The 21,036-nt window shown below is 38.7% G+C and overlaps 30 non-coding genes across 30 annotated transcripts; all 30 read left to right on the forward strand.

The window, feature by feature from the left end:
• Positions 1 to 334: 334 nt before the first annotated feature.
• On the forward strand, positions 335 to 406 carry TRNAG-UCC (transfer RNA glycine (anticodon UCC)). Its single transcript has one exon. It is a non-coding gene; the product is annotated as a tRNA-Gly (tRNA).
• A 267-nt stretch (positions 407 to 673) lies between these two features.
• TRNAG-UCC (transfer RNA glycine (anticodon UCC)) lies at positions 674 to 745 on the forward strand. Its single transcript has one exon. It is a non-coding gene; the product is annotated as a tRNA-Gly (tRNA).
• Positions 746 to 1,002: 257 nt separating this feature from the next.
• TRNAG-UCC (transfer RNA glycine (anticodon UCC)) lies at positions 1,003 to 1,074 on the forward strand. The gene has a single exon. It is a non-coding gene; the product is annotated as a tRNA-Gly (tRNA).
• An 894-nt stretch (positions 1,075 to 1,968) lies between these two features.
• TRNAG-UCC (transfer RNA glycine (anticodon UCC)) lies at positions 1,969 to 2,040 on the forward strand. The gene has a single exon. It is a non-coding gene; the product is annotated as a tRNA-Gly (tRNA).
• A 555-nt stretch (positions 2,041 to 2,595) lies between these two features.
• Positions 2,596 to 2,667, forward strand: TRNAG-UCC (transfer RNA glycine (anticodon UCC)). The gene has a single exon. It is a non-coding gene; the product is annotated as a tRNA-Gly (tRNA).
• Positions 2,668 to 4,247: 1,580 nt separating this feature from the next.
• On the forward strand, positions 4,248 to 4,319 carry TRNAG-UCC (transfer RNA glycine (anticodon UCC)). Its single transcript has one exon. It is a non-coding gene; the product is annotated as a tRNA-Gly (tRNA).
• Positions 4,320 to 4,586: 267 nt separating this feature from the next.
• On the forward strand, positions 4,587 to 4,658 carry TRNAG-UCC (transfer RNA glycine (anticodon UCC)). The gene has a single exon. It is a non-coding gene; the product is annotated as a tRNA-Gly (tRNA).
• Positions 4,659 to 4,933: 275 nt separating this feature from the next.
• Positions 4,934 to 5,005, forward strand: TRNAG-UCC (transfer RNA glycine (anticodon UCC)). The gene has a single exon. It is a non-coding gene; the product is annotated as a tRNA-Gly (tRNA).
• A 1,172-nt stretch (positions 5,006 to 6,177) lies between these two features.
• Positions 6,178 to 6,249, forward strand: TRNAG-UCC (transfer RNA glycine (anticodon UCC)). The gene has a single exon. It is a non-coding gene; the product is annotated as a tRNA-Gly (tRNA).
• An 874-nt stretch (positions 6,250 to 7,123) lies between these two features.
• TRNAG-UCC (transfer RNA glycine (anticodon UCC)) lies at positions 7,124 to 7,195 on the forward strand. Its single transcript has one exon. It is a non-coding gene; the product is annotated as a tRNA-Gly (tRNA).
• A 527-nt stretch (positions 7,196 to 7,722) lies between these two features.
• TRNAG-UCC (transfer RNA glycine (anticodon UCC)) lies at positions 7,723 to 7,794 on the forward strand. Its single transcript has one exon. It is a non-coding gene; the product is annotated as a tRNA-Gly (tRNA).
• Positions 7,795 to 8,061: 267 nt separating this feature from the next.
• On the forward strand, positions 8,062 to 8,133 carry TRNAG-UCC (transfer RNA glycine (anticodon UCC)). The gene has a single exon. It is a non-coding gene; the product is annotated as a tRNA-Gly (tRNA).
• Positions 8,134 to 8,734: 601 nt separating this feature from the next.
• TRNAG-UCC (transfer RNA glycine (anticodon UCC)) lies at positions 8,735 to 8,806 on the forward strand. The gene has a single exon. It is a non-coding gene; the product is annotated as a tRNA-Gly (tRNA).
• A 943-nt stretch (positions 8,807 to 9,749) lies between these two features.
• TRNAG-UCC (transfer RNA glycine (anticodon UCC)) lies at positions 9,750 to 9,821 on the forward strand. The gene has a single exon. It is a non-coding gene; the product is annotated as a tRNA-Gly (tRNA).
• Positions 9,822 to 10,695: 874 nt separating this feature from the next.
• Positions 10,696 to 10,767, forward strand: TRNAG-UCC (transfer RNA glycine (anticodon UCC)). The gene has a single exon. It is a non-coding gene; the product is annotated as a tRNA-Gly (tRNA).
• A 527-nt stretch (positions 10,768 to 11,294) lies between these two features.
• Positions 11,295 to 11,366, forward strand: TRNAG-UCC (transfer RNA glycine (anticodon UCC)). The gene has a single exon. It is a non-coding gene; the product is annotated as a tRNA-Gly (tRNA).
• A 267-nt stretch (positions 11,367 to 11,633) lies between these two features.
• Positions 11,634 to 11,705, forward strand: TRNAG-UCC (transfer RNA glycine (anticodon UCC)). Its single transcript has one exon. It is a non-coding gene; the product is annotated as a tRNA-Gly (tRNA).
• Positions 11,706 to 12,306: 601 nt separating this feature from the next.
• On the forward strand, positions 12,307 to 12,378 carry TRNAG-UCC (transfer RNA glycine (anticodon UCC)). Its single transcript has one exon. It is a non-coding gene; the product is annotated as a tRNA-Gly (tRNA).
• A 596-nt stretch (positions 12,379 to 12,974) lies between these two features.
• Positions 12,975 to 13,046, forward strand: TRNAG-UCC (transfer RNA glycine (anticodon UCC)). The gene has a single exon. It is a non-coding gene; the product is annotated as a tRNA-Gly (tRNA).
• Positions 13,047 to 13,940: 894 nt separating this feature from the next.
• On the forward strand, positions 13,941 to 14,012 carry TRNAG-UCC (transfer RNA glycine (anticodon UCC)). The gene has a single exon. It is a non-coding gene; the product is annotated as a tRNA-Gly (tRNA).
• Positions 14,013 to 14,567: 555 nt separating this feature from the next.
• On the forward strand, positions 14,568 to 14,639 carry TRNAG-UCC (transfer RNA glycine (anticodon UCC)). Its single transcript has one exon. It is a non-coding gene; the product is annotated as a tRNA-Gly (tRNA).
• A 1,580-nt stretch (positions 14,640 to 16,219) lies between these two features.
• On the forward strand, positions 16,220 to 16,291 carry TRNAG-UCC (transfer RNA glycine (anticodon UCC)). Its single transcript has one exon. It is a non-coding gene; the product is annotated as a tRNA-Gly (tRNA).
• A 267-nt stretch (positions 16,292 to 16,558) lies between these two features.
• TRNAG-UCC (transfer RNA glycine (anticodon UCC)) lies at positions 16,559 to 16,630 on the forward strand. The gene has a single exon. It is a non-coding gene; the product is annotated as a tRNA-Gly (tRNA).
• A 275-nt stretch (positions 16,631 to 16,905) lies between these two features.
• TRNAG-UCC (transfer RNA glycine (anticodon UCC)) lies at positions 16,906 to 16,977 on the forward strand. Its single transcript has one exon. It is a non-coding gene; the product is annotated as a tRNA-Gly (tRNA).
• A 1,172-nt stretch (positions 16,978 to 18,149) lies between these two features.
• On the forward strand, positions 18,150 to 18,221 carry TRNAG-UCC (transfer RNA glycine (anticodon UCC)). Its single transcript has one exon. It is a non-coding gene; the product is annotated as a tRNA-Gly (tRNA).
• Positions 18,222 to 18,488: 267 nt separating this feature from the next.
• TRNAG-UCC (transfer RNA glycine (anticodon UCC)) lies at positions 18,489 to 18,560 on the forward strand. The gene has a single exon. It is a non-coding gene; the product is annotated as a tRNA-Gly (tRNA).
• Positions 18,561 to 19,161: 601 nt separating this feature from the next.
• On the forward strand, positions 19,162 to 19,233 carry TRNAG-UCC (transfer RNA glycine (anticodon UCC)). Its single transcript has one exon. It is a non-coding gene; the product is annotated as a tRNA-Gly (tRNA).
• A 902-nt stretch (positions 19,234 to 20,135) lies between these two features.
• On the forward strand, positions 20,136 to 20,207 carry TRNAG-UCC (transfer RNA glycine (anticodon UCC)). The gene has a single exon. It is a non-coding gene; the product is annotated as a tRNA-Gly (tRNA).
• A 267-nt stretch (positions 20,208 to 20,474) lies between these two features.
• TRNAG-UCC (transfer RNA glycine (anticodon UCC)) lies at positions 20,475 to 20,546 on the forward strand. Its single transcript has one exon. It is a non-coding gene; the product is annotated as a tRNA-Gly (tRNA).
• A 275-nt stretch (positions 20,547 to 20,821) lies between these two features.
• Positions 20,822 to 20,893, forward strand: TRNAG-UCC (transfer RNA glycine (anticodon UCC)). Its single transcript has one exon. It is a non-coding gene; the product is annotated as a tRNA-Gly (tRNA).
• Positions 20,894 to 21,036: the final 143 nt, after the last annotated feature.

Genomic DNA, 21,036 nt, shown 5'->3' on the forward strand with positions numbered 1-21,036 from the left:
TCTCATGCATATTTTTAGAAAATGTGAAATGACTTACGTACTTGGGAAATATTTGCTTTAGCAGACTCAGTCAAGCGTTGGTGGTATAGCAGTTGACCCGGGTTCGATTGTTCTCGGATCAAAAGTTCATGAACAATGTTCAAAGCTTTGTAAAATTCATGATATCTTCCTATAAAAAATACTTTTGATTCCATCCCTGTCTGAGGTACTCCCTAAATATTGTTTCAATCATTTCAGTCAAGCCATGGTGTAACATGGCATCTCGTGCATATTTTTAGAACATGTGACCTGACTTACGTACTTGGGAAATATTTGCTTTAGAAGACTCAGTCAAGCGTTGGTGGTATAGTGGTGAGCATAGCTGCCTTCCAAGCAGTTGACCCGGGTTCGATTCCCGGCCAACGCAGTTTTTTCATACTTCCAAATGTTACTACCATACTTCCAGCATGTTCTCGGATCAAAAGTTCATGAACAATGTTCAAAGCTTTGTAAAATGTATGATATCTTCCTATAAAAATTACTTTTGATTCCATCCCTGTCTGAGGTACTCCTTTTATATTGTTTTAATCATTTCAGTCAAGCCATGGTGTAACATGGCATCTCGTGCATATTTTTAGAACATGTGACCTGACTTACGTACTTGGGAAATATTTGCTTTAGCAGACTCAGTCAAGCGTTGGTGGTATAGTGGTGAGCATAGCTGCCTTCCAAGCAGTTGACCCGGGTTCGATTCCCGGCCAACGCAGTTTTTTCATACTTCCAAATGTTATTGAGCATGTTCTCGGATCAAAAGTTCATGAACAATGTTCAAAGCTTTGTAAAATGTATGATATCTTCCTATAAAAATTACTTTTGATTCCTTCCCTGTCTGAGGTACTCCTTTTATATTGTTTCAATCATTTCAGTCAAGCCATGGTGTAACATGGCATCTCGTGCATATTTTTAGAACATGTAACCTGACTTACGTACTTGGGAAATATTTGCTTTAGCAGACTCAGTCAAGCGTTGGTGGTATAGTGGTGAGCATAGCTGCCTTCCAAGCAGTTGACCCGGGTTCGATTCCCGGCCAACGCAGTTTTTTCATACTTCCAAATGTTATTGAGCATGTTCTCGGATCAAAAGTTCATGAACAATGTTCAAAGCTTTGTAAAATTCATGATATCTTCCTATAAAAAATACTTTTGATTCCATCCCTGTCTGAGGTACTCCCTAAATATTGTTTCAATCATTTCAGTCAAAGGTACTCCTTTTATATTGTTTCAATCATTTCAGTCAAGCCATGGTGTAACATGGCATCTCATGCATATTTTTAGAAAATGTGAAATGACTTACGTACTTGGGAAATATTTGCTTTAGCAGACTCAGTCAAGCGTTGGTGGTATAGCAGTTGACCCGGGTTCGATTGTTCTCGGATCAAAAGTTCATGAACAATGTTCAAAGCTTTGTAAAATTCATGATATCTTCCTATAAAAAATACTTTTGATTCCATCCCTGTCTGAGGTACTCCCTAAATATTGTTTCAATCATTTCAGTCAAGCCATGGTGTAACATGGCATCTCGTGCATATTTTTAGAACATGTGACCTGACTTACGTACTTGGGAAATATTTGCTTTAGAAGACTCAGTCAAGCGTTGGTGGTATAGTGGTGAGCATAGCTGCCTTCCAAGCAGTTGACCCGGGTTCGATTCCCGGCCAACACAGTTTTTTCATACTTCCAAATGTTACTACCATACTTCAAGCATGTTCTCGGATCAAAAGTTCATGAACAATGTTCAAAGCTTTGTAAAATGTATGATATCTTCCTATAAAAATTACTTTTGATTCCATCCCTGTCTGAGGTACTCCTTTTATATTGTTTCAATAATTTCAGTCAAGCCATGGTGTAACATGGCATCTCGTGCATATTTTTAGAACATGTAACCTGACTTACGTACTTGGGAAATATTTGCTTTAGCAGACTCAGTCAAGCGTTGGTGGTATAGTGGTGAGCATAGCTGCCTTCCAAGCAGTTGACCCGGGTTCGATTCCCGGCCAACGCAGTTTTTTCATACTTCCAAATGTTATTGAGCATGTTCTCGGATTAAAAGTTCATGAACAATGTTCAAAGCTTTGTAAAATTCATGATATCTTCCTATAAAAAATACTTTTGATTCCATCCCTGTCTGAGGTACTCCCTAAATATTGTTTCAATCATTTCAGTCAAAGGTACTCCTTTTATATTGTTTCAATCATTTCAGTCAAGCCATGGTGTAACATGGCATCTCATGCATATTTTTAGAAAATGTGAAATGACTTACGTACTTGGGAAATATTTGCTTTAGCAGACTCAGTCAAGCGTTGGTGGTATAGCAGTTGACCCGGGTTCGATTGTTCTCGGATCAAAAGTTCATGAACAATGTTCAAAGCTTTGTAAAATTCATGATATCTTCCTATAAAAAATACTTTTGATTCCATCCCTGTCTGAGGTACTCCCTAAATATTGTTTCAATCATTTCAGTCAAGCCATGGTGTAACATGGCATCTCGTGCATATTTTTAGAACATGTGACCTGACTTACGTACTTGGGAAATATTTGCTTTAGAAGACTCAGTCAAGCGTTGGTGGTATAGTGGTGAGCATAGCTGCCTTCCAAGCAGTTGACCCGGGTTCGATTCCCGGCCAACGCAGTTTTTTCATACTTCCAAATGTTACTACCATACTTCCAGCATGTTCTCGGATCAAAAGTTCATGAACAATGTTCAAAGCTTTGTAAAATGTATGATATCTTCCTATAAAAATTACTTTTGATTCCATCCCTGTCTGAGGTACTCCTTTTATATTGTTTTAATCATTTCAGTCAAGCCATGGTGTAACATGGCATCTCGTGCATATTTTTAGAACATGTGACCTGACTTACGTACTTGGGAAATATTTGCTTTAGCAGACTCAGTCAAGCGTTGGTGGTATAGTGTTGAGCATAGCTGCCTTCCAAGCAGTTGACCCGGGTTCGATTCCCGGCCAACGCAGTTTTTTCATACTTCCAAATGTTACTACCATACTTCCAGCATGTTCTCGGATCAAAAGTTCATGAACATTGTTCAAAGCTTTGTAAAATGTATGATATCTTCCTATAAAAATTACTTTTGATTCCATCCCTGTCTGAGGTACTCCTTTTATATTGTTTCAATCATTTCAGTCAAGCCATGGTGTAACATGGCATCTCGTGCATATTTTTAGAACATGTAACCTGACTTACGTACTTGGGAAATATTTGCTTTAGCAGACTCAGTCAAGCGTTGGTGGTATAGTGGTGAGCATAGCTGCCTTCCAAGCAGTTGACCCGGGTTCAATTCCCGGCCAACGCAGTTTTTTCATACTTCCAAATGTTATTGAGCATGTTCTCGGATCAAAAGTTCATGAACAATGTTCAAAGCTTTGTAAAATTCATGATATCTTCCTATAAAAAATACTTTTGATTCCATCCCTGTCTGAGGTACTCCCTAAATATTGTTTCAATCATTTCAGTCAAAGGTACTCCTTTTATATTGTTTCAATCATTTCAGTCAAGCCATGGTGTAACATGGCATCTCATGCATATTTTTAGAAAATGTGAAATGACTTACGTACTTGGGAAATATTTGCTTTAGCAGACTCAGTCAAGCGTTGGTGGTATAGCAGTTGACCCGGGTTCGATTGTTCTCGGATCAAAAGTTCATGAACAATGTTCAAAGCTTTGTAAAATTCATGATATCTTCCTATAAAAAATATTTTTGATTCCATCCCTGTCTGAGGTACTCCCTAAATATTGTTTCAATCATTTCAGTCAAGCCATGGTGTAACATGGCATCTCGTGCATATTTTTAGAACATGTGACCTGACTTACGTACTTGGGAAATATTTGCTTTAGCAGACTCAGTCAAGCGTTGGTGGTATAGTGGTGAGCATAGCTGCCTTCCAAGCAGTTGACCCGGGTTCGATTCCCGGCCAACCCAGTTTTTTCATACTTCCAAATGTTACTACCATACTTCCAGCATGTTCTCGGATCAAAAGTTCATGAACAATGTTCAAAGCTTTGTAAAATGTATGATATCTTCCTATAAAAATTACTTTTGATTCCTTCCCTGTCTGAGGTACTCCTTTTATATTGTTTCAATCATTTCAGTCAAGCCATGGTGTAACATGGCATCATGGCATCTCGTGCATATTTTTAGAACATGTGACCTGACTTACGTACTTGGGAAATATTTGCTTTAGCAGACTCAGTCAAGCGTTGGTGGTATAGTGGTGAGCATAGCTGCCTTCCAAGCAGTTGACCCGGGTTCGATTCCCGGCCAACGCAGTTTTTTCATACTTCCAAATGTTACTACCATACTTCCAGCATGTTCTCGGATCAAAAGTTCATGAACAATGTTCAAAGCTTTGTAAAATGTATGATATCTTCCTATAAAAATTACTTTTGATTCCATCCCTGTCTGAGGTACTCCTTTTATATTGTTTCAATCATTTCAGTCAAGCCATGGTGTAACATGGCATCTCGTGCATATTTTTAGAACATGTAACCTGACTTACGTACTTGGGAAATATTTGCTTTAGCAGACTCAGTCAAGCGTTGGTGGTATAGTGGTGAGCATAGCTGCCTTCCAAGCAGTTGACCCGGGTTCGATTCCCGGCCAACGCAGTTTTTTCATACTTCCAAATGTTACTACCATACTTCCAGCATGTTCTCGGATCAAAAGTTCATGAACAATGTTCAAAGCTTTGTAAAATGTATGATATCTTCCTATAAAAATTACTTTTGATTCCTTCCCTGTCTGAGGTACTCCTTTTATATTGGTTCAATCATTTCAGTCAAGCCATGGTGTAACATGGCATCATGGCATCTCGTGCATATTTTTAGAACATGTAACCTGACTTACGTACTTGGGAAATATTTGCTTTAGCAGACTCAGTCAAGCGTTGGTGGTATAGTGGTGAGCATAGCTGCCTTCCAAGCAGTTGACCCGGGTTCGATTCCCGGCCAACGCAGTTTTTTCATACTTGCAAATGTTACTACCATACTTCCAGCATGTTCTCGGATCAAAAGTTCATGAACAATGTTCAAAGCTTTGTAAAATTCATGATATCTTCCTATAAAAAATACTTTTGATTCCATCCCTGTCTGAGGTACTCCCTAAATATTGTTTCAATCATTTCAGTCAAGCCATGGTGTAACATGGCATCTCGTGCATATTTTTAGAACATGTGAAATGACTTACGTACTTGGGAAATATTTGCTTTAGCAGACTCAGTCAAGCGTTGGTGGTATAGCAGTTGACCCGGGTTCGATTGTTCTCGGATCAAAAGTTCATGAACAATGTTCAAAGCTTTGTAAAATTCATGATATCTTCCTATAAAAAATACTTTTGATTCCATCCCTGTCTGAGGTACTCCCTAAATATTGTTTCAATCATTTCAGTCAAAGGTACTCCTTTTATATTGTTTCAATCATTTCAGTCAAGCCATGGTGTAACATGGCATCTCATGCATATTTTTAGAAAATGTGAAATGACTTACGTACTTGGGAAATATTTGCTTTAGCAGACTCAGTCAAGCGTTGGTGGTATAGCAGTTGACCCGGGTTCGATTGTTCTCGGATCAAAAGTTCATGAACAATGTTCAAAGCTTTGTAAAATTCATGATATCTTCCTATAAAAAATATTTTTGATTCCATCCCTGTCTGAGGTACTCCCTAAATATTGTTTCAATCATTTCAGTCAAGCCATGGTGTAACATGGCATCTCGTGCATATTTTTAGAACATGTGACCTGACTTACGTACTTGGGAAATATTTGCTTTAGCAGACTCAGTCAAGCGTTGGTGGTATAGTGGTGAGCATAGCTGCCTTCCAAGCAGTTGACCCGGGTTCGATTCCCGGCCAACCCAGTTTTTTCATACTTCCAAATGTTACTACCATACTTCCAGCATGTTCTCGGATCAAAAGTTCATGAACAATGTTCAAAGCTTTGTAAAATGTATGATATCTTCCTATAAAAATTACTTTTGATTCCTTCCCTGTCTGAGGTACTCCTTTTATATTGTTTCAATCATTTCAGTCAAGCCATGGTGTAACATGGCATCATGGCATCTCGTGCATATTTTTAGAACATGTAACCTGACTTACGTACTTGGGAAATATTTGCTTTAGCAGACTCAGTCAAGCGTTGGTGGTATAGTGGTGAGCATAGCTGCCTTCCAAGCAGTTGACCCGGGTTCGATTCCCGGCCAACGCAGTTTTTTCATACTTTCAAATGTTACTACCATACTTCCAGCATGTTCTCGGATCAAAAGTTCATGAACAATGTTCAAAGCTTTGTAAAATTCATGATATCTTCCTATAAAAAATACTTTTGATTCCATCCCTGTCTGAGGTACTCCCTAAATATTGTTTCAATCATTTCAGTCAAGCCATGGTGTAACATGGCATCTCGTGCATATTTTTAGAACATGTGAAATGACTTACGTACTTGGGAAATATTTGCTTTAGCAGACTCAGTCAAGCGTTGGTGGTATAGCAGTTGACCCGGGTTCGATTGTTCTCGGATCAAAAGTTCATGAACAATGTTCAAAGCTTTGTAAAATTCATGATATCTTCCTATAAAAAATACTTTTGATTCCATCCCTGTCTGAGGTACTCCCTAAATATTGTTTCAATCATTTCAGTCAAGCCATGGTGTAACATGGCATCTCGTGCATATTTTTAGAACATGTGACCTGACTTACGTACTTGGGAAATATTTGCTTTAGCAGACTCAGTCAAGCGTTGGTGGTATAGTGGTGAGCATAGCTGCCTTCCAAGCAGTTGACCCGGGTTCGATTCCCGGCCAACCCAGTTTTTTCATACTTCCAAATGTTACTACCATACTTCCAGCATGTTCTCGGATCAAAAGTTCATGAACAATGTTCAAAGCTTTGTAAAATGTATGATATCTTCCTATAAAAATTACTTTTGATTCCTTCCCTGTCTGAGGTACTCCTTTTATATTGTTTCAATCATTTCAGTCAAGCCATGGTGTAACATGGCATCATGGCATCTCGTGCATATTTTTAGAACATGTAACCTGACTTACGTACTTGGGAAATATTTGCTTTAGCAGACTCAGTCAAGCGTTGGTGGTATAGTGGTGAGCATAGCTGCCTTCCAAGCAGTTGACCCGGGTTCGATTCCCGGCCAACGCAGTTTTTTCATACTTTCAAATGTTACTACCATACTTCCAGCATGTTCTCGGATCAAAAGTTCATGAACAATGTTCAAAGCTTTGTAAAATTCATGATATCTTCCTATAAAAAATACTTTTGATTCCATCCCTGTCTGAGGTACTCCCTAAATATTGTTTCAATCATTTCAGTCAAGCCATGGTGTAACATGGCATCTCGTGCATATTTTTAGAACATGTGAAATGACTTACGTACTTGGGAAATATTTGCTTTAGCAGACTCAGTCAAGCGTTGGTGGTATAGCAGTTGACCCGGGTTCGATTGTTCTCGGATCAAAAGTTCATGAACAATGTTCAAAGCTTTGTAAAATTCATGATATCTTCCTATAAAAAATACTTTTGATTCCATCCCTGTCTGAGGTACTCCCTAAATATTGTTTCAATCATTTCAGTCAAGCCATGGTGTAACATGGCATCTCGTGCATATTTTTAGAACATGTGAAATGACTTACGTACTTGGGAAATATTTGCTTTAGCAGACTCAGTCAAGCGTTGGTGGTATAGTGGTGAGCATAGCTGCCTTCCAAGCAGTTGACCCGGGTTCGATTCCCGGCCAACGCAGTTTTTTCATACTTTCAAATGTTACTACCATACTTCCAGCATGTTCTCGGATCAAAAGTTCATGAACAATGTTCAAAGCTTTGTAAAATGTATGATATCTTCCTATAAAAATTACTTTTGATTCCATCCCTGTCTGAGGTACTCCTTTTATATTGTTTTAATCATTTCAGTCAAGCCATGGTGTAACATGGCATCTCGTGCATATTTTTAGAACATGTAACCTGACTTACGTACTTGGGAAATATTTGCTTTAGCAGACTCAGTCAAGCGTTGGTGGTATAGTGGTGAGCATAGCTGCCTTCCAAGCAGTTGACCCGGGTTCGATTCCCGGCCAACGCAGTTTTTTCATACTTCCAAATTTTATTGAGCATGTTCTCGGATCAAAAGTTCATGAACAATGTTCAAAGCTTTGTAAAATTCATGATATCTTCCTATAAAAAATACTTTTGATTCCATCCCTGTCTGAGGTACTCCCTAAATATTGTTTCAATCATTTCAGTCAAGCCATGGTGTAACATGGCATCTCGTGCATATTTTTAGAACATGTGACCTGACTTACGTACTTGGGAAATATTTGCTTTAGCAGACTCAGTCAAGCAATGGTGTTATAGTGGTGAGCATAGTGGTCAGCTGCCTTCAAAGCAGTTGACCCGGGTTCGATTCCCAACCAACGCAGTTTTTTCATACTTCCAAATGTTCTCGGATAACTCAGCATGTTCTCGGATCAAAAGTTCATTAACAATGTTCAAAGCTTTGTATAATGTATGATAGCTTAATATAAAAATTACTTTTGATTCCATCCCTGTCTGAGGTACTCCTTTTATATTGTTTCAATCATTTCAGTCAAGCCATGGTGTAACATGGCATCTCATGCATATTTTTAGAAAATGTGAAATGACTTACGTACTTGGGAAATATTTGCTTTAGCAGACTCAGTCAAGCGTTGGTGGTATAGTGGTGAGCATAGCTGCCTTCCAAGCAGTTGACCCGGGTTCGATTCCCGGCCAACGCAGTTTTTTCATACTTCCAAATGTTATTGCGCATGTTCTCGGATCAAAAGTTCATGAACAATGTTCAAAGCTTTGTAAAATTCATGATATCTTCCTATAAAAATTACTTTTGATTCCATCCCTGTCTGAGGTACTCCTTTTATATTGTTTCAATCATTTCAGTCAAGCCATGGTGTAACATGGCATCTCGTGCATATTTTTAGAACATGTGACCTGACTTACGTACTTGGGAAATATTTGCTTTAGCAGACTCAGTCAAGCGTTGGTGGTATAGTGGTGAGCATAGCTGCCTTCCAAACAGTTGACCCGGGTTCGAATCCCGGCCAACGCAGTTTTTTCATACTTCCAAATGTTACTACCATACTTCCAGCATGTTCTCGGATCAAAAGTTCATGAACAATGTTCAAAGCTTTGTAAAATTCATGATATCTTCCTATAAAAAATATTTTTGATTCCATCCCTGTCTGAGGTACTCCCTAAATATTGTTTCAATCATTTCAGTCAAGCCATGGTGTAACATGGCATCTCGTGCATATTTTTAGAACATGTGACCTGACTTACGTACTTGGGAAATATTTGCTTTAGCAGACTCAGTCAAGCGTTGGTGGTATAGTGGTGAGCATAGCTGCCTTCCAAGCAGTTGACCCGGGTTCGATTCCCGGCCAACCCAGTTTTTTCATACTTCCAAATGTTACTACCATACTTCCAGCATGTTCTCGGATCAAAAGTTCATGAACAATGTTCAAAGCTTTGTAAAATGTATGATATCTTCCTATAAAAATTACTTTTGATTCCTTCCCTGTCTGAGGTACTCCTTTTATATTGTTTCAATCATTTCAGTCAAGCCATGGTGTAACATGGCATCATGGCATCTCGTGCATATTTTTAGAACATGTAACCTGACTTACGTACTTGGGAAATATTTGCTTTAGCAGACTCAGTCAAGCGTTGGTGGTATAGTGGTGAGCATAGCTGCCTTCCAAGCAGTTGACCCGGGTTCGATTCCCGGCCAACGCAGTTTTTTCATACTTTCAAATGTTACTACCATACTTCCAGCATGTTCTCGGATCAAAAGTTCATGAACAATGTTCAAAGCTTTGTAAAATTCATGATATCTTCCTATAAAAAATACTTTTGATTCCATCCCTGTCTGAGGTACTCCCTAAATATTGTTTCAATCATTTCAGTCAAGCCATGGTGTAACATGGCATCTCGTGCATATTTTTAGAACATGTGAAATGACTTACGTACTTGGGAAATATTTGCTTTAGCAGACTCAGTCAAGCGTTGGTGGTATAGCAGTTGACCCGGGTTCGATTGTTCTCGGATCAAAAGTTCATGAACAATGTTCAAAGCTTTGTAAAATTCATGATATCTTCCTATAAAAAATACTTTTGATTCCATCCCTGTCTGAGGTACTCCCTAAATATTGTTTCAATCATTTCAGTCAAGCCATGGTGTAACATGGCATCTCGTGCATATTTTTAGAACATGTGACCTGACTTACGTACTTGGGAAATATTTGCTTTAGCAGACTCAGTCAAGCGTTGGTGGTATAGTGGTGAGCATAGCTGCCTTCCAAGCAGTTGACCCGGGTTCGATTCCCGGCCAACCCAGTTTTTTCATACTTCCAAATGTTACTACCATACTTCCAGCATGTTCTCGGATCAAAAGTTCATGAACAATGTTCAAAGCTTTGTAAAATGTATGATATCTTCCTATAAAAATTACTTTTGATTCCTTCCCTGTCTGAGGTACTCCTTTTATATTGTTTCAATCATTTCAGTCAAGCCATGGTGTAACATGGCATCATGGCATCTCGTGCATATTTTTAGAACATGTAACCTGACTTACGTACTTGGGAAATATTTGCTTTAGCAGACTCAGTCAAGCGTTGGTGGTATAGTGGTGAGCATAGCTGCCTTCCAAGCAGTTGACCCGGGTTCGATTCCCGGCCAACGCAGTTTTTTCATACTTTCAAATGTTACTACCATACTTCCAGCATGTTCTCGGATCAAAAGTTCATGAACAATGTTCAAAGCTTTGTAAAATTCATGATATCTTCCTATAAAAAATACTTTTGATTCCATCCCTGTCTGAGGTACTCCCTAAATATTGTTTCAATCATTTCAGTCAAGCCATGGTGTAACATGGCATCTCGTGCATATTTTTAGAACATGTGAAATGACTTACGTACTTGGGAAATATTTGCTTTAGCAGACTCAGTCAAGCGTTGGTGGTATAGCAGTTGACCCGGGTTCGATTGTTCTCGGATCAAAAGTTCATGAACAATGTTCAAAGCTTTGTAAAATTCATGATATCTTCCTATAAAAAATACTTTTGATTCCATCCCTGTCTGAGGTACTCCCTAAATATTGTTTCAATCATTTCAGTCAAGCCATGGTGTAACATGGCATCTCGTGCATATTTTTAGAACATGTGAAATGACTTACGTACTTGGGAAATATTTGCTTTAGCAGACTCAGTCAAGCGTTGGTGGTATAGTGGTGAGCATAGCTGCCTTCCAAGCAGTTGACCCGGGTTCGATTCCCGGCCAACGCAGTTTTTTCATACTTTCAAATGTTACTACCATACTTCCAGCATGTTCTCGGATCAAAAGTTCATGAACAATGTTCAAAGCTTTGTAAAATGTATGATATCTTCCTATAAAAATTACTTTTGATTCCATCCCTGTCTGAGGTACTCCTTTTATATTGTTTTAATCATTTCAGTCAAGCCATGGTGTAACATGGCATCTCGTGCATATTTTTAGAACATGTAACCTGACTTACGTACTTGGGAAATATTTGCTTTAGCAGACTCAGTCAAGCGTTGGTGGTATAGTGGTGAGCATAGCTGCCTTCCAAGCAGTTGACCCGGGTTCGATTCCCGGCCAACGCAGTTTTTTCATACTTCCAAATGTTATTGAGCATGTTCTCGGATCAAAAGTTCATGAACAATGTTCAAAGCTTTGTAAAATTCATGATATCTTCCTATAAAAAATACTTTTGATTCCATCCCTGTCTGAGGTACTCCCTAAATATTGTTTCAATCATTTCAGTCAAGCCATGGTGTAACATGGCATCTCGTGCATATTTTTAGAACATGTGACCTGACTTACGTACTTGGGAAATATTTGCTTTAGCAGACTCAGTCAAGCAATGGTGTTATAGTGGTGAGCATAGTGGTCAGCTGCCTTCAAAGCAGTTGACCCGGGTTCGATTCCCAACCAACGCAGTTTTTTCATACTTCCAAATGTTCTCGGATAACTCAGCATGTTCTCGGATCAAAAGTTCATTAACAATGTTCAAAGCTTTGTATAATGTATGATAGCTTAATATAAAAATTACTTTTGATTCCATCCCTGTCTGAGGTACTCCTTTTATATTGTTTCAATCATTTCAGTCAAGCCATGGTGTAACATGGCATCTCATGCATATTTTTAGAAAATGTGAAATGACTTACGTACTTGGGAAATATTTGCTTTAGCAGACTCAGTCAAGCGTTGGTGGTATAGTGGTGAGCATAGCTGCCTTCCAAGCAGTTGACCCGGGTTCGATTCCCGGCCAACGCAGTTTTTTCATACTTCCAAATGTTATTGCGCATGTTCTCGGATCAAAAGTTCATGAACAATGTTCAAAGCTTTGTAAAATTCATGATATCTTCCTATAAAAATTACTTTTGATTCCATCCCTGTCTGAGGTACTCCTTTTATATTGTTTCAATCATTTCAGTCAAGCCATGGTGTAACATGGCATCTCGTGCATATTTTTAGAACATGTGACCTGACTTACGTACTTGGGAAATATTTGCTTTAGCAGACTCAGTCAAGCGTTGGTGGTATAGTGGTGAGCATAGCTGCCTTCCAAACAGTTGACCCGGGTTCGAATCCCGGCCAACGCAGTTTTTTCATACTTCCAAATGTTACTACCATACTTCCAGCATGTTCTCGGATCAAAAGTTCATGAACAATGTTCAAAGCTTTGTAAAATGTATGATATCTTCCTATAAAAATTACTTTTGATTCCTTCCCTGTCTGAGGTACTCCTTTTATATTGTTTCAATCATTTCAGTCAAGCCATGGTGTAACATGGCATCTCGTGCATATTTTTAGAACATGTAACCTGACTTACGTACTTGGGAAATATTTGCTTTAGCAGACTCAGTCAAGCGTTGGTGGTATAGTGGTGAGCATAGCTGCCTTCCAAGCAGTTGACCCGGGTTCGATTCCCGGCCAACGCAGTTTTTTCATACTTCCAAATGTTATTGAGCATGTTCTCGGATCAAAAGTTCATGAACAATGTTCAAAGCTTTGTAAAATTCATGATATCTTCCTATAAAAAATACTTTTGATTCCATCCCTGTCTGAGGTACTCCCTAAATATTGTTTCAATCATTTCAGTCAAAGGTACTCCTTTTATATTGTTTCAATCATTTCAGTCAAGCCATGGTGTAACATGGCATCTCATGCATATTTTTAGAAAATGTGAAATGACTTACGTACTTGGGAAATATTTGCTTTAGCAGACTCAGTCAAGCGTTGGTGGTATAGCAGTTGACCCGGGTTCGATTGTTCTCGGATCAAAAGTTCATGAACAATGTTCAAAGCTTTGTAAAATTCATGATATCTTCCTATAAAAAATACTTTTGATTCCATCCCTGTCTGAGGTACTCCCTAAATATTGTTTTAATCATTTCAGTCAAGCCATGGTGTAACATGGCATCTCGTGCATATTTTTAGAACATGTGACCTGACTTACGTACTTGGGAAATATTTGCTTTAGAAGACTCAGTCAAGCGTTGGTGGTATAGTGGTGAGCATAGCTGCCTTCCAAGCAGTTGACCCGGGTTCGATTCCCGGCCAACACAGTTTTTTCATACTTCCAAATGTTACTACCATACTTCAAGCATGTTCTCGGATCAAAAGTTCATGAACAATGTTCAAAGCTTTGTAAAATGTATGATATCTTCCTATAAAAATTACTTTTGATTCCATCCCTGTCTGAGGTACTCCTTTTATATTGTTTCAATAATTTCAGTCAAGCCATGGTGTAACATGGCATCTCGTGCATATTTTTAGAACATGTAACCTGACTTACGTACTTGGGAAATATTTGCTTTAGCAGACTCAGTCAAGCGTTGGTGGTATAGTGGTGAGCATAGCTGCCTTCCAAGCAGTTGACCCGGGTTCGATTCCCGGCCAACGCAGTTTTTTCATACTTCCAAATGTTATTGAGCATGTTCTCGGATTAAAAGTTCATGAACAATGTTCAAAGCTTTGTAAAATTCATGATATCTTCCTATAAAAAATACTTTTGATTCCATCCCTGTCTGAGGTACTCCCTAAATATTGTTTCAATCATTTCAGTCAAAGGTACTCCTTTTATATTGTTTCAATCATTTCAGTCAAGCCATGGTGTAACATGGCATCTCATGCATATTTTTAGAAAATGTGAAATGACTTACGTACTTGGGAAATATTTGCTTTAGCAGACTCAGTCAAGCGTTGGTGGTATAGCAGTTGACCCGGGTTCGATTGTTCTCGGATCAAAAGTTCATGAACAATGTTCAAAGCTTTGTAAAATTCATGATATCTTCCTATAAAAAATACTTTTGATTCCATCCCTGTCTGAGGTACTCCCTAAATATTGTTTCAATCATTTCAGTCAAGCCATGGTGTAACATGGCATCTCGTGCATATTTTTAGAACATGTGACCTGACTTACGTACTTGGGAAATATTTGCTTTAGAAGACTCAGTCAAGCGTTGGTGGTATAGTGGTGAGCATAGCTGCCTTCCAAGCAGTTGACCCGGGTTCGATTCCCGGCCAACGCAGTTTTTTCATACTTCCAAATGTTACTACCATACTTCCAGCATGTTCTCGGATCAAAAGTTCATGAACAATGTTCAAAGCTTTGTAAAATGTATGATATCTTCCTATAAAAATTACTTTTGATTCCATCCCTGTCTGAGGTACTCCTTTTATATTGTTTTAATCATTTCAGTCAAGCCATGGTGTAACATGGCATCTCGTGCATATTTTTAGAACATGTGACCTGACTTACGTACTTGGGAAATATTTGCTTTAGCAGACTCAGTCAAGCGTTGGTGGTATAGTGTTGAGCATAGCTGCCTTCCAAGCAGTTGACCCGGGTTCGATTCCCGGCCAACGCAGTTTTTTCATACTTCCAAATGTTACTACCATACTTCCAGCATGTTCTCGGATCAAAAGTTCATGAACATTGTTCAAAGCTTTGTAAAATGTATGATATCTTCCTATAAAAATTACTTTTGATTCCATCCCTGTCTGAGGTACTCCTTTTATATTGTTTCAATCATTTCAGTCAAGCCATGGTGTAACATGGCATCTCGTGCATATTTTTAGAACATGTAACCTGACTTACGTACTTGGGAAATATTTGCTTTAGCAGACTCAGTCAAGCGTTGGTGGTATAGTGGTGAGCATAGCTGCCTTCCAAGCAGTTGACCAGGGTTCAATTCCCGGCCAACGCAGTTTTTTCATACTTCCAAATGTTATTGAGCATGTTCTCGGATCAAAAGTTCATGAACAATGTTCAAAGCTTTGTAAAATTCATGATATCTTCCTATAAAAAATACTTTTGATTCCATCCCTGTCTGAGGTACTCCCTAAATATTGTTTCAATCATTTCAGTCAAAGGTACTCCTTTTATATTGTTTCAATCATTTCAGTCAAGCCATGGTGTAACATGGCATCTCATGCATATTTTTAGAAAATGTGAAATGACTTACGTACTTGGGAAATATTTGCTTTAGCAGACTCAGTCAAGCGTTGGTGGTATAGCAGTTGACCCGGGTTCGATTGTTCTCGGATCAAAAGTTCATGAACAATGTTCAAAGCTTTGTAAAATTCATGATATCTTCCTATAAAAAATATTTTTGATTCCATCCCTGTCTGAGGTACTCCCTAAATATTGTTTCAATCATTTCAGTCAAGCCATGGTGTAACATGGCATCTCGTGCATATTTTTAGAACATGTGACCTGACTTACGTACTTGGGAAATATTTGCTTTAGCAGACTCAGTCAAGCGTTGGTGGTATAGTGGTGAGCATAGCTGCCTTCCAAGCAGTTGACCCGGGTTCGATTCCCGGCCAACCCAGTTTTTTCATACTTCCAAATGTTACTACCATACTTCCAGCATGTTCTCGGATCAAAAGTTCATGAACAATGTTCAAAGCTTTGTAAAATGTATGATATCTTCCTATAAAAATTACTTTTGATTCCTTCCCTGTCTGAGGTACTCCTTTTATATTGTTTCAATCATTTCAGTCAAGCCATGGTGTAACATGGCATCATGGCATCTCGTGCATATTTTTAGAACATGTGACCTGACTTACGTACTTGGGAAATATTTGCTTTAGCAGACTCAGTCAAGCGTTGGTGGTATAGTGGTGAGCATAGCTGCCTTCCAAGCAGTTGACCCGGGTTCGATTCCCGGCCAACGCAGTTTTTTCATACTTCCAAATGTTACTACCATACTTCCAGCATGTTCTCGGATCAAAAGTTCATGAACAATGTTCAAAGCTTTGTAAAATGTATGATATCTTCCTATAAAAATTACTTTTGATTCCATCCCTGTCTGAGGTACTCCTTTTATATTGTTTCAATCATTTCAGTCAAGCCATGGTGTAACATGGCATCTCGTGCATATTTTTAGAACATGTAACCTGACTTACGTACTTGGGAAATATTTGCTTTAGCAGACTCAGTCAAGCGTTGGTGGTATAGTGGTGAGCATAGCTGCCTTCCAAGCAGTTGACCCGGGTTCGATTCCCGGCCAACGCAGTTTTTTCATACTTCCAAATGTTACTACCATACTTCCAGCATGTTCTCGGATCAAAAGTTCATGAACAATGTTCAAAGCTTTGTAAAATGTATGATATCTTCCTATAAAAATTACTTTTGATTCCTTCCCTGTCTGAGGTACTCCTTTTATATTGGTTCAATCATTTCAGTCAAGCCATGGTGTAACATGGCATCATGGCATCTCGTGCATATTTTTAGAACATGTAACCTGACTTACGTACTTGGGAAATATTTGCTTTAGCAGACTCAGTCAAGCGTTGGTGGTATAGTGGTGAGCATAGCTGCCTTCCAAGCAGTTGACCCGGGTTCGATTCCCGGCCAACGCAGTTTTTTCATACTTTCAAATGTTACTACCATACTTCCAGCATGTTCTCGGATCAAAAGTTCATGAACAATGTTCAAAGCTTTGTAAAATTCATGATATCTTCCTATAAAAAATACTTTTGATTCCATCCCTGTCTGAGGTACTCCCTAAATATTGTTTCAATCATTTCAGTCAAGCCATGGTGTAACATGGCATCTCGTGCATATTTTTAGAACATGTGAAATGACTTACGTACTTGGGAAATATTTGCTTTAGCAGACTCAGTCAAGCGTTGGTGGTATAGCAGTTGACCCGGGTTCGATTGTTCTCGGATCAAAAGTTCATGAACAATGTTCAAAGCTTTGTAAAATTCATGATATCTTCCTATAAAAAATACTTTTGATTCCATCCCTGTCTGAGGTACTCCCTAAATATTGTTTCAATCATTTCAGTCAAAGGTACTCCTTTTATATTGTTTCAATCATTTCAGTCAAGCCATGGTGTAACATGGCATCTCATGCATATTTTTAGAAAATGTGAAATGACTTACGTACTTGGGAAATATTTGCTTTAGCAGACTCAGTCAAGCGTTGGTGGTATAGCAGTTGACCCGGGTTCGATTGTTCTCGGATCAAAAGTTCATGAACAATGTTCAAAGCTTTGTAAAATTCATGATATCTTCCTATAAAAAATATTTTTGATTCCATCCCTGTCTGAGGTACTCCCTAAATATTGTTTCAATCATTTCAGTCAAGCCATGGTGTAACATGGCATCTCGTGCATATTTTTAGAACATGTGACCTGACTTACGTACTTGGGAAATATTTGCTTTAGCAGACTCAGTCAAGCGTTGGTGGTATAGTGGTGAGCATAGCTGCCTTCCAAGCAGTTGACCCGGGTTCGATTCCCGGCCAACCCAGTTTTTTCATACTTCCAAATGTTACTACCATACTTCCAGCATGTTCTCGGATCAAAAGTTCATGAACAATGTTCAAAGCTTTGTAAAATGTATGATATCTTCCTATAAAAATTACTTTTGATTCCTTCCCTGTCTGAGGTACTCCTTTTATATTGTTTCAATCATTTCAGTCAAGCCATGGTGTAACATGGCATCATGGCATCTCGTGCATATTTTTAGAACATGTAACCTGACTTACGTACTTGGGAAATATTTGCTTTAGCAGACTCAGTCAAGCGTTGGTGGTATAGTGGTGAGCATAGCTGCCTTCCAAGCAGTTGACCCGGGTTCGATTCCCGGCCAACGCAGTTTTTTCATACTTTCAAATGTTACTACCATACTTCCAGCATGTTCTCGGATCAAAAGTTCATGAACAATGTTCAAAGCTTTGTAAAATGTATGATATCTTCCTATAAAAATTACTTTTGATTCCATCCCTGTCTGAGGTACTCCTTTTATATTGTTTTAATCATTTCAGTCAAGCCATGGTGTAACATGGCATCTCGTGCATATTTTTAGAACATGTAACCTGACTTACGTACTTGGGAAATATTTGCTTTAGCAGACTCAGTCAAGCGTTGGTGGTATAGTGGTGAGCATAGCTGCCTTCCAAGCAGTTGACCCGGGTTCGATTCCCGGCCAACGCAGTTTTTTCATACTTCCAAATGTTATTGAGCATGTTCTCGGATCAAAAGTTCATGAACAATGTTCAAAGCTTTGTAAAATTCATGATATCTTCCTATAAAAAATACTTTTGATTCCATCCCTGTCTGAGGTACTCCCTAAATATTGTTTCAATCATTTCAGTCAAGCCATGGTGTAACATGGCATCTCGTGCATATTTTTAGAACATGTGACCTGACTTACGTACTTGGGAAATATTTGCTTTAGCAGACTCAGTCAAGCAATGGTGTTATAGTGGTGAGCATAGTGGTCAGCTGCCTTCAAAGCAGTTGACCCGGGTTCGATTCCCAACCAACGCAGTTTTTTCATACTTCCAAATGTTCTCGGATAACTCAGCATGTTCTCGGATCAAAAGTTCATTAACAATGTTCAAAGCTTTGTATAATGTATGATAGCTTAATATAAAAATTACTTTTGATTCCATCCCTGTCTGAGGTACTCCTTTTATATTGTTTCAATCATTTCAGTCAAGCCATGGTGTAACATGGCATCTCATGCATATTTTTAGAAAATGTGAAATGACTTACGTACTTGGGAAATATTTGCTTTAGCAGACTCAGTCAAGCGTTGGTGGTATAGTGGTGAGCATAGCTGCCTTCCAAGCAGTTGACCCGGGTTCGATTCCCGGCCAACGCAGTTTTTTCATACTTCCAAATGTTATTGCGCATGTTCTCGGATCAAAAGTTCATGAACAATGTTCAAAGCTTTGTAAAATTCATGATATCTTCCTATAAAAAATACTTTTGATTCCATCCCTGTCTGAGGTACTCCCTAAATATTGTTTCAATCATTTCAGTCAAAGGTACTCCTTTTATATTGTTTCAATCATTTCAGTCAAGCCATGGTGTAACATGGCATCTCATGCATATTTTTAGAAAATGTGAAATGACTTACGTACTTGGGAAATATTTGCTTTAGCAGACTCAGTCAAGCGTTGGTGGTATAGCAGTTGACCCGGGTTCGATTGTTCTCGGATCAAAAGTTCATGAACAATGTTCAAAGCTTTGTAAAATTCATGATATCTTCCTATAAAAAATATTTTTGATTCCATCCCTGTCTGAGGTACTCCCTAAATATTGTTTCAATCATTTCAGTCAAGCCATGGTGTAACATGGCATCTCGTGCATATTTTTAGAACATGTGACCTGACTTACGTACTTGGGAAATATTTGCTTTAGCAGACTCAGTCAAGCGTTGGTGGTATAGTGGTGAGCATAGCTGCCTTCCAAGCAGTTGACCCGGGTTCGATTCCCGGCCAACCCAGTTTTTTCATACTTCCAAATGTTACTACCATACTTCCAGCATGTTCTCGGATCAAAAGTTCATGAACAATGTTCAAAGCTTTGTAAAATGTATGATATCTTCCTATAAAAATTACTTTTGATTCCTTCCCTGTCTGAGGTACTCCTTTTATATTGTTTCAATCATTTCAGTCAAGCCATGGTGTAACATGGCATCATGGCATCTCGTGCATATTTTTAGAACATGTGACCTGACTTACGTACTTGGGAAATATTTGCTTTAGCAGACTCAGTCAAGCGTTGGTGGTATAGTGGTGAGCATAGCTGCCTTCCAAGCAGTTGACCCGGGTTCGATTCCCGGCCAACGCAGTTTTTTCATACTTCCAAATGTTACTACCATACTTCCAGCATGTTCTCGGATCAAAAGTTCATGAACAATGTTCAAAGCTTTGTAAAATGTATGATATCTTCCTATAAAAATTACTTTTGATTCCATCCCTGTCTGAGGTACTCCTTTTATATTGTTTCAATCATTTCAGTCAAGCCATGGTGTAACATGGCATCTCGTGCATATTTTTAGAACATGTAACCTGACTTACGTACTTGGGAAATATTTGCTTTAGCAGACTCAGTCAAGCGTTGGTGGTATAGTGGTGAGCATAGCTGCCTTCCAAGCAGTTGACCCGGGTTCGATTCCCGGCCAACGCAGTTTTTTCATACTTCCAAATGTTACTACCATACTTCCAGCATGTTCTCGGATCAAAAGTTCATGAACAATGTTCAAAGCTTTGTAAAATGTATGATATCTTCCTATAAAAATTACTTTTGATTCCTTCCCTGTCTGAGGTACTCCTTTTATATTGGTTCAATCATTTCAGTCAAGCCATGGTGTAACATGGCATCATGGCATCTCGTGCATATTTTTAGAACATGTAACCTGACTTACGTACTTGGGAAATATTTGCTTTAGCAGACTCAGTCAAGCGTTGGTGGTATAGTGGTGAGCATAGCTGCCTTCCAAGCAGTTGACCCGGGTTCGATTCCCGGCCAACGCAGTTTTTTCATACTTTCAAATGTTACTACCATACTTCCAGCATGTTCTCGGATCAAAAGTTCATGAACAATGTTCAAAGCTTTGTAAAATTCATGATATCTTCCTATAAAAAATACTTTTGATTCCATCCCTGTCTGAGGTACT

The sequence above is a fragment of the Crinia signifera genome, chromosome 3 (assembly GCF_055691185.1).
Source record: "Crinia signifera chromosome 3, ASM5569118v1, whole genome shotgun sequence".
Classification (NCBI taxonomy): Eukaryota; Metazoa; Chordata; class Amphibia; order Anura; family Myobatrachidae; genus Crinia; species Crinia signifera.